Below are 9,954 nucleotides of genomic sequence, written 5' to 3'. Positions count from 1 at the left end.
CCTCCATTTCTCATTCAACCTCTTTTAAGCTAAAATAAGCTTAAAAAATCCAACAAAAAATATAAAAAGAAATAAGGTTAAAAGGTATAAAAAAAGGGAGAAAAGACAAGTACATTCCTTCGTCTAGGAGAGGTAGCACGTCACCGCTCTATAGATAAGGCTATATATATACAAGATAATGAAGCTTTAAATACCAATATACTCTAAATAATCTTTGAACTACATCTTCTCTACAAATCTAGCGCCAAAGGATGTTGTCAACTAATCAAGCTTGTAAGTTTGTTAAGAAAATAACGGCTCTAACTCCCTCGCAGCAGGCCTTGTATATTAGTATATTCCTTTGTGGCCTTAGAATAAATGGCATTCATCAATACATATCACTCTTAATAAATATTTTTTTGGGCAGTTGTTCTCTCCGTTCTTGTTTAAATGTATTCATAAGAATTTATATACGCTTTGCATTCAATAATTGTCACGACCCAAAATCTAATCATGTCGTGATGGCGCCTATCGTGATACTACGCCGGCCACTTATTTCTAAATACTCTATTTTTTTCCAAATAAAAACTTAAGAAAATCATAATTTTAATAGAAATTAAATAAGATAAAAGTAGAAATCAAAATCCAGCGGAAAGAAACACTTCATGACCTCTAGTGTCACTAAGTCATAAGCCAAAATTACCACATCTGTTCGAAATAACATGACCAACACGGTCTGAGAATATCCAAATAAATATACTAAAGGAAGATAAGGAAAGGAGAAGGCGGAACTGCGGTCGCCAAGAAGCTACCTCGCAATCTCCACAAAAAGTCTCCTTCCGGCAAGATCAGCAACCGCTACTGTGCCCCGAGATACCTGGATCTACACACGGGGTGCAGGGGGTAACGTGAGTATACCAACTCAGTAAGTAACAAGTTTAAACTATGGACTAACGGTAGTGACGAACCAAACCTCAACAGGTTATAACAATTAATTGTACGAAAAAGTAGATGTGCTTAAAGTTCATGTAAATTCTCAATAGTGTTTAACACAATATGAACAATACGGAGTATAAAACTCAGGAACCTATAAGTACCAATGCACAAATAGCATGATCAATGTTACATATAATACTCCCACTCACAGTGCTCAACCACTCGGTACTGTATATGGCCCATTCGGCCCAAGGAAGATCCATTCTGAAATATACACATCACTCACTATACGTCACCCACTACCGAGGAATCAGGCCAATCCAGCCTTATGGAGAAGATCCATCTCCATACCAATACTTCGGACAAGATCCATGTCCAGGGAAGATCCATCCCTCAATATCACCGTCTGCGCTCACTAGGGGTGTAAAGACTCCGGAGTGGCTTTTTTAAGCCCAAGCGCTATATCAATGCCAGCGAAGGCATGATCAATATCTCGCTGCGGTGTGCAGCCCGATCCCATACTGTCAACCAATATCAGGATCTCGGCCTCACTCAGTCAATACTCTCCAGTCTCACACACACGAGCTAAAAATTCATGGTACAAGCCCGAACAATGATATGATATGTCAAATAGCAATAATCGAGACTGAGGCATGATATAATATGCATGAACAGGACTGAGTATAGACTATAAATGAAGCTAATGACATGATAGCAAGAAACAACCTCTCGGGTCTCAACAGTGTTTGCGTGAAGCCTTAACATGATAATTAGCATGATTTGCAGCTTATTAACTTAATAACACAATTACAACACAGATATCAACATAAAAGAGTTACTAGGCGGTGCCATGGATGATCCAGGCCGCATTTCTCACGATGCACGCCCACACACCTATCACTTGGCATTGTGTCACCTCAATACTAATCATAGAACACACAGTTCGGGTTTCGAATCCTCAGAACCAAGTTTGGAAGTATTACTTACCTCAAGCCAAGCCAAACTCTATCCCACGATGCCCTTGCCTCTCAATTCATCCTCCAAATGCTCTAAATCTAACCAAAATCTTTAAATAACCGTCAAACTATTCTAAGGGAATAAAGCCCACTCGAAAATAATCAAATTACATTAAAATTCTGAATTTGGTCAAAACCTGACCCCCGGGCCCACGTCTTGAATTTTAATAAAAATTACAAAACTAGAATCCTTACACTCTCACCGGTTTATACATACTAAGAATACCAAAATCCGACCACCAATAACCCCTCAAATCCATAGATTAAGGTCTCCAATTTCCAAGCCCTAACTCCCCAATTTTAGGCTTCAAATCATCCAAATTTCATGTTTAATTAGGTAGAAATCACAATAGGATCGAGTATTAAGTCCATAAATCTTACCTCAAAGAAGTTCTCTTGAATTCCCTCTTCAATCTCTCTCAAGAAGCTCCAAAACAAACTCAAAAATGAACTATGGCAAAAATTGCGAAAATGGCCTTTTAAACATTCTGCCCAACTGTCACGCCCCAGAATCCGAGGAGCGCGACCGGTGCTCAACCGAGTAAACCCGACTGAGTAAGCCTGTTAGGTTTCATACTACCCAAATTCGTCTTTGAATAAAGAGGAAATGTACACCATTAATTAAATTCTATAAACATGTCATTAACAATTCCATTTCATCTCTATTAACAAATTCGTTCACAATTTTGAATATATTACAGGTTTTACACATCATTGCCAAACATCAATATCTCCACTTTACTTCCAATACCCAGCACTACCCACAACCTGTCTACGGAGCCTCTAAACACAACCGAAGAGTAATGTAATATGGAAATGTCGGTACAAGTCTACGACTATACCTCAAAATACAAAATACATGATAAACAGATGAAACAGGACCTCAAAACAAAGTGGGGCTCACCAAGTCAGCTGAAAGGATGATTCGGCACTAGCTGCGACCAACACTGCCTGCCATAGAAACACCTACATCCATTTAAAGATGTAGCACCCCCGGCAAAAGGGACGTTAATGCCATTGAATAGCACTAGTATGTATAACTAAACACCATCTAGTTAGAAAGAACTTTCATAGAAGAGTTAAGAGGACATCATAGAGACAACAAAGTTTCAAATAAGCACCATGTCAACAATATAAGGAGGTTCGCACAATTTTCAGATAGTTTCTGAAATTTTAGATTGGAGCATCCCACACTGTTGCATCATTATCCACTTTGCCACCGCTTCTTTAAGCGGAGTTCGATCACGTCTCGATCGGCTAAGCCATCTCCCGAAGACGTTACCATTATTTCATTCACACTTTCCAGTTTCAATCATCAATACATTACCACCATGTGTATATATCATGGCGTCCGATCACGGTCCGATCGGCTAAGCCGGCTTCCCGAGACATTACCATTTTCCATTATTCATCTCACTCCAATCTTTGGTTACACATATGTCATTTCAAAGGAACTTGGGGCTACAACTATCACGTCATATATTTGACACTAGGCCACATTTCACATCATTTTCAATTTCAAAGTTAGATTTGTAATTTAGGACAGTAGGTGCACACAAGAGGAATTTAAATTATAAGTATAGATAAGACTTCACATAGATGGCACATTATATGTAGCTTCAGTCTCTATTTAAGGTCTAAGAATTTCAATACATAATTCATATCTTTTCCCCCTTTCAAGTTATCAAGATAGCACGTTGATCATGTTGAGACACATCTTTCATGCATATAAGGTTACAACACCAATTCATGTAAAATAACAATCGATGCAACAATTCAACTTTAATCTTACCATATTCACACAAACATCGATGAAGCTCGATTTCTAAAAGACAAGGTTTTAGCCATACATACCTTGTTTAAGCTTTCCTTAAGTTGCTACGATGTTCCAGAAATTCTAGCAATCCCAATCTACTTGAGACATAACAGAATTGAACACAACTTAGGAAGGTATCCATTGTTTCAGCTCATTTGAGCATTTTATCAAACACTAGTTGAGCATCTTGATTTCAAATCTCTTTTACAAGATTTCCTTCATTCCCCAACCCAATCTTTACTTATTTATGTTCAACAATCTTCCTACAAACCTAATTTGTACATGCATGTATACATAATACTATTACACAAAGAATCATACCTCAATAACCCATCTCACAATCTCTACAACACCAACACAACCTAGGTTAGGCACTTATGGCTTCCAATCTCCATCCCATGAGTTCTAACGTATATATCATACCTAAATAATCACCATAGAGTAGTTAGAGATGATAGACATACCTCTTGTAGTAAGAATTTTGAGAATCCTCACTTGTAGTGTTCTTGATCAATTTAGGGATTTGAATGGGAATCTATGGATTTTCAAGATCAATCCTTATTAATATAAGTGTTTAGGAGTAGTTATCAACTCAAAATACTCCAAAAACATTACCTTGGATCATAGGAGGGAAGTATGGGACGGACTCCCCTTGATAGAGCAACCCCTAGCTCAAAAAATGACTAAGAGACTCTCCATGCCCGGTCTTGGGGCATTTAAAGGTCTGCTACTAGCGCGCCCGCGCTAATGACCGTGCTAAGGCCGCGCTCACGACGCAAAATACTCCTCAATATGTGCGGTCGCGCTTCCACCGCGCACCTGGGCGCGCATATGACACATGCCCAGTAAAATTGTCGTAACTTTCTGTATAGACCTCCAAATGACAAAAGGTTTGATGCGTCAGAAACTAGACTCAAAGAGATTTAATTTGATAGGTTGTGCGTCACACAGCACCTTATATAACTGGAGATATGATTGTCCAAAGTGATATCTTGTGCGTACTCATTCACAACTTTAGTCCATTATGAAATTTTCCAACTTGGTTTAGACTTAGGCCTCTCCTTAGACTCCAAATAACCTATAATATGCCTCATACACTTATAATCATATCCAATTGACATCCATCATGTTAATAGCACATAAAATATTATAATTAGCCTACATGGCACCTCGAAATCCTAAATTACTTAGCAAAAATGTTTCGGGGCCTTACACCAGCAATTTAAATTCCTTCTTCACGAACGCGGCCAAAGCCTCGCATTCGCGAAGCACAAAACCTCATTGACCAAAATTTCTCTTACGCAAACACGACCTCCAGCTCATGAACGCGAAGCTTCTGCTTCGCATACCATCGCGAACATTACCTCCATAACGCAAACACGAAGACCCGATGGCCAGCTGTCCCCATTTACTCTACGCGAACGCGGGGACTTCATCGCGTCCGCGATGCATACTGATCCTCACCCTTCGCAAACACGGGACCACCATCGTGAACGCGAAGACCAAATTGACTCTATCACTTCTCATCTCTTTGCGAACACGTGAGCCCTCTCGCGAACGCGAAGGCCAAAATCTGCAACACCAACAACAGAGAATCTGCAATTTTCAAAACAAGGATTTGATCCGTTTAACCACCTGAAACTCACCCGAGGCCCTCAGGACCTCAAATAAATGTGCCAACATATCCCATAACATCATTCAAACTTGTTCCAACCTTCTAGATGCTCAAAACAACATCAAAACATCAAATTATCATCAGATTCAAGCCTAAGAATTCCAAAATATCCAAATTCTGCTTTTGATCAAAAAGTCTATTAAACATCGTCCGAATGACCTGAAATTTTGCACACACGTCAAAAATGACACAATGGACCTACTCCATCTTCTACAATTCCATTCCGACCCCTATATCAAAATCTCCCCTATCAATTGGAAAATGCCAAAATTCCAATTTCGCCAATTTAAGCCTAAATCTATTCCGGACTTCCAAAACACGTTCCGATCATGCTACTAAGTCCCACATCACCTTCCGAAGCTATGCGAATCATAAAAACCGAATTCCGAGGTAATTTACCCATAAGTCAACTTTCGGTTGACTTTTCCAACTAAAAGGCCAACTTAAGAGACTAAGTGTCTCATTTCTCTACAAAACCACTATGAACCCAAACTAACCAAAACGATGCCACATAATACAGCTAAACAAGACATAAAGAAGCAGAAATAGGGGAAACAGAGCGGTAACTCATGAAACGACCGGACGGGTCGTTACATCCTCCCCCTCTTAAACAAATGTTCGTCCTCGAATGTGTCAAGAAATATACCTGAAGCCTGAAATAGGTGAGGATATATGCTCTGCATCTCTCGCTCGGTCTCCTAGGTAGCCTCCTCCATGGGCCAACCTCTCCACTGCACTTTCACTAATGCTATATCATTTGATCTCAACTTTCGAATCTGGCACTCAAAAATAGCCACTGGCTCCACATCATATGCTAAATCACCATCCAACTGAACCGTGCTGAAATCCAAAACATGGGACGGATCACTAATATACTTCCGGAGCATAGAAATATGAAATATCGGATGTACACTCGACAAGCTAGGTGGCAAAGCAAGCTCATAGGCCACCTCCCCAATCCTTCGAAGCACCTCAAAAGGCCCAATGAACCGAGGACTCAATTTACCCTTCTTCCCCAAATCTCATAACACCATTCATGGGTGAAACCTTCAGTAGAACCTTCTCCCCAACCATGTAAGACACATCATGGACCTTCCTGTCAGCATAACTCTTCTGTCTAGACTGCACTGTACAAAGCCGCTCCTGATTCACCTTCACCTTGTCCAAAGCATCTTGCATTAAGTCTGTGCCCAAAAGCCCAACCTCCCCCACCTCAAACCAACCAACTAGAGATCTATACCGTCTCCCATATAAAGCCTTATATGGAGCCATCAGAATACTCGATTGATTACTGTTGTTATAAGCAAACTCTGTGAGCGGTAGAAACTGATCCCATGACCCTCCAAAGTCAATTACACAAGCATACAACATGTCTTCCAATATTTGAATAATGCGCTCGGACTGCCGTCCATCTGAGGATGAAAAGTTGTGGTCAACTCAACCTGAGTACCCAACTCTCTTTGCACGGCTCTCCAAAACTGCGAAGTAAACTGAGTACCTCTATCTAAAATGATGGAAACTGGGACACCATATAAGCGAACAATCTCTCAAATATAGATCTCTCCCAACTGCTCTGAAGAATAGGTACTACACACATGAATGAAGTGCGCGGACTTGGTCAGGCGATCCATAATCACCCAAATAGCATCGAACTTCTTCAAAGTCCGTGGGAGTCCAACTACAAAGTCCATGGTGATCCGCTTCCACTTCGACTTTGGAATATCTATGTGCTGAACCAAGCCACCCGGTCTCTGATACTCATATTTCACCTGCTTACAATTGGGACACAGAGCTACAAATTCCACAATATCCTTCTTCATTCTTCTCCACCAGTAATGTTGTCTCAAATTTTGGTACATCTTCGCGGCACCCAGATGGATAGAATACCGCGATCTATGGGCATCCTCCAAAATCAACTCTCGGAGCCCATCTACATACAATACACATATTCAGCCCTGCATCCTCAAAACCCCATCATCACCAATAGTCACATCTCTGGCATCGTCGTGCTAAACTCTGTAATTAAGGAGAAGCAAATGAGAATCATCATACTGACGCTCTCTGATGCGATCAAATAAGGAAGACTGAGAAATCACACAAGCCATTACCCGATTGTGCTCCGAAATATCCAACCTCACGAATCGATTGGCCAAGGCCAAAACATTAATTTCAAGAGGTCTCTCCCCAACAAGAATATACGCCAAATTCCATACTCACTGCCTTCCTACTCAAGGTATCGGCCACCACATTGGCCTTCCCCGGTTGGTACAAAATAGTGATATCATAGTCCTTTAATAGCTCCAACCATCTCCGCTACCTCAAATTGAGATCCTTTTTCTTGAACAAGTGCTAGAGGCTATGATGATAAGTAAACACCTCACAAGACACACCATGCAAATAATGCCTCCAAATCTTTAACGCATGAACAATGGCAGCCAACTTTAAATCATGAACAGTGTAGTTCTCGTCATGAGGCTTCAACTCATCTACCTTCCTGCATCAACACACACCCAATACCAACTCTCGAAGCATCACAATACACGGTATATGAACCTGATGCTTATGGCAAAACTAACAATAGAGCTTTGGTCAAGGCAGTCTTGAGTTTCTAAAAGCTCGCCTCACACTCATCCGACCACATGAAAGGAGCACTCTTTTGAGTCAACTTGGTCAAGGGTGATGCTATAGATGTGTATACGGTAAAATATGAGGGTCCAATTTTCCGTCATTATGATACCTCGTCAGCACATTTTCAAAGGCTCGAGGCTATGGTCGAGATTCACCCCCGAGGGGCTACTGTGAGCACGTGATTTTTGCTTCACGAGACAATCGCTCCAAAAGAAATAAAAAATAACAACAATTGATCCCGTTGTACAATTTTGGGATTTTTACATGGCACTTCGTTAATTGTTTATGACTTTGGCCCATTTTTACTTTATTAAAACAAAATACAAAAAATGTACGTGTCATGCATAATCTGAACCGTAACATGGTTGTTAAATAGAAAAGCATAAACAGGCATCTTTGTCCGTGATTGTGTTTTGTTTGATTTTACCTGTTTTGAATTATTTTAATGTGTGTGCAAATAATTGTATTAGGTGTTTATTTTAATTTGATTTTACTTAGTTTTGTATTTTTATCATAAAAGAAAAAAGAAAAAAAGAAAAAAGAGGCCCTTCCTTTTCCGGACTTGGGCCAATTTGTTAAAATTGGCCCAAACAAACAATGCACAAAACTAGGCCTGCCCGGTCCAGTCCAACCTGATACCCAGGGTTTCCAAACGACGTCGTTTTAATCCAGTTTGATTTGGGCCGTTGATCTCAGATTGATCAACGGCCAAGATCACATTTCCCATACCCACGAACAGAACCCGATCCGTTTCCACCCGGACCAACCCAAACCCTTTACCCTTGAAACGACATCGTTTCCTTCGAGCTGAAGGATCCTGGCCCTTCATCGCATCTCATCCAACGGCCAGGATCCACCCACCCACTAACTATATAACCTTCTAACCTTACCCTACCCCCCATCTGACACCCCAGCTCCCGTCTTCACCATCTTCCCCATCAAACCCTAGAGCCGCCCCTGCACACCTTCGCCATGAAAGCTGGCGGCATGGACGCCGGTGGCCTTCCCCTTAACACCATAGGACCCCCTTGTCATCCTGAACCTGGATCTGTTAACCACCTAGCTCGAATCCTTTCCCACCTTCTCGAATCTTCATTTGAAGATTCGAGTCGGAACCTGACTCGCACCGTTTGACCCCAGTCTTACACCAGACACTCTCCAGACCCCCCTCGTGACCAAACCATGCTTGGTTTGGTCCGAATCTGACCAGGGAAGCACGAATCCCAGATCTGATTTTTTGAAACCATAAGGTTCCTCAACACTGGTCCATGTCCGTCCGAGCCAAAGAAGTTAAGGTCTAATGGACCTTAATCGAAGTGTTTCTCATCTGAGAAACACTTCGATTAAAGTCCGTTCAGCCTTAAGAAAGGCCTGACCAAGTCCGAGTTAAGGTTTTGATTTTTCAAGGTTTAAGGTGAGTTCTTTCTTTTTCTTTATTTGTTTTGGTCCATCTGATTTATGGTGAAGGTCTGTTCATGTTTTGTTTGTGTCCCTGAATTTTATCAACTATGCCCTGTCCACTTTGCCTGAACCTTTGCTGTTTGGTTGAGTATCTTCTTCTACTTGTTCTGATAGTGTGTATGTAGGTATTGGTTGTGCAATTAGTTTGAATTCCAAATTTGTACTGATTAACTGATTCCTCGAAGTACAATTCTGTTTAGTCAGTACAATTCGAATCATGTGTCCCATACTTTTGAATGTCTGATTTTGGTGTCGATTGTATGTGTTATAACTAATATAGTCGAGTCGACATGTGTCGTCAATTAGTTTCAACTGTTTGAACAAAAATAAATCGATTTGCTTCTGTTGAACATTGCCTGAATCAATTAAGAACCAAGTTCAGTTACTTATAGTTGTTAATATGATTTCAGAAACCTAAGGCTTGGTCTGTAATTGAAATCTGA

Source organism: Nicotiana sylvestris, chromosome 2 (assembly GCF_000393655.2).
Source record: "Nicotiana sylvestris chromosome 2, ASM39365v2, whole genome shotgun sequence".
NCBI lineage: Eukaryota > Viridiplantae > Streptophyta > Magnoliopsida > Solanales > Solanaceae > Nicotiana > Nicotiana sylvestris.
This window is presented reverse-complemented; position numbering follows the sequence as displayed.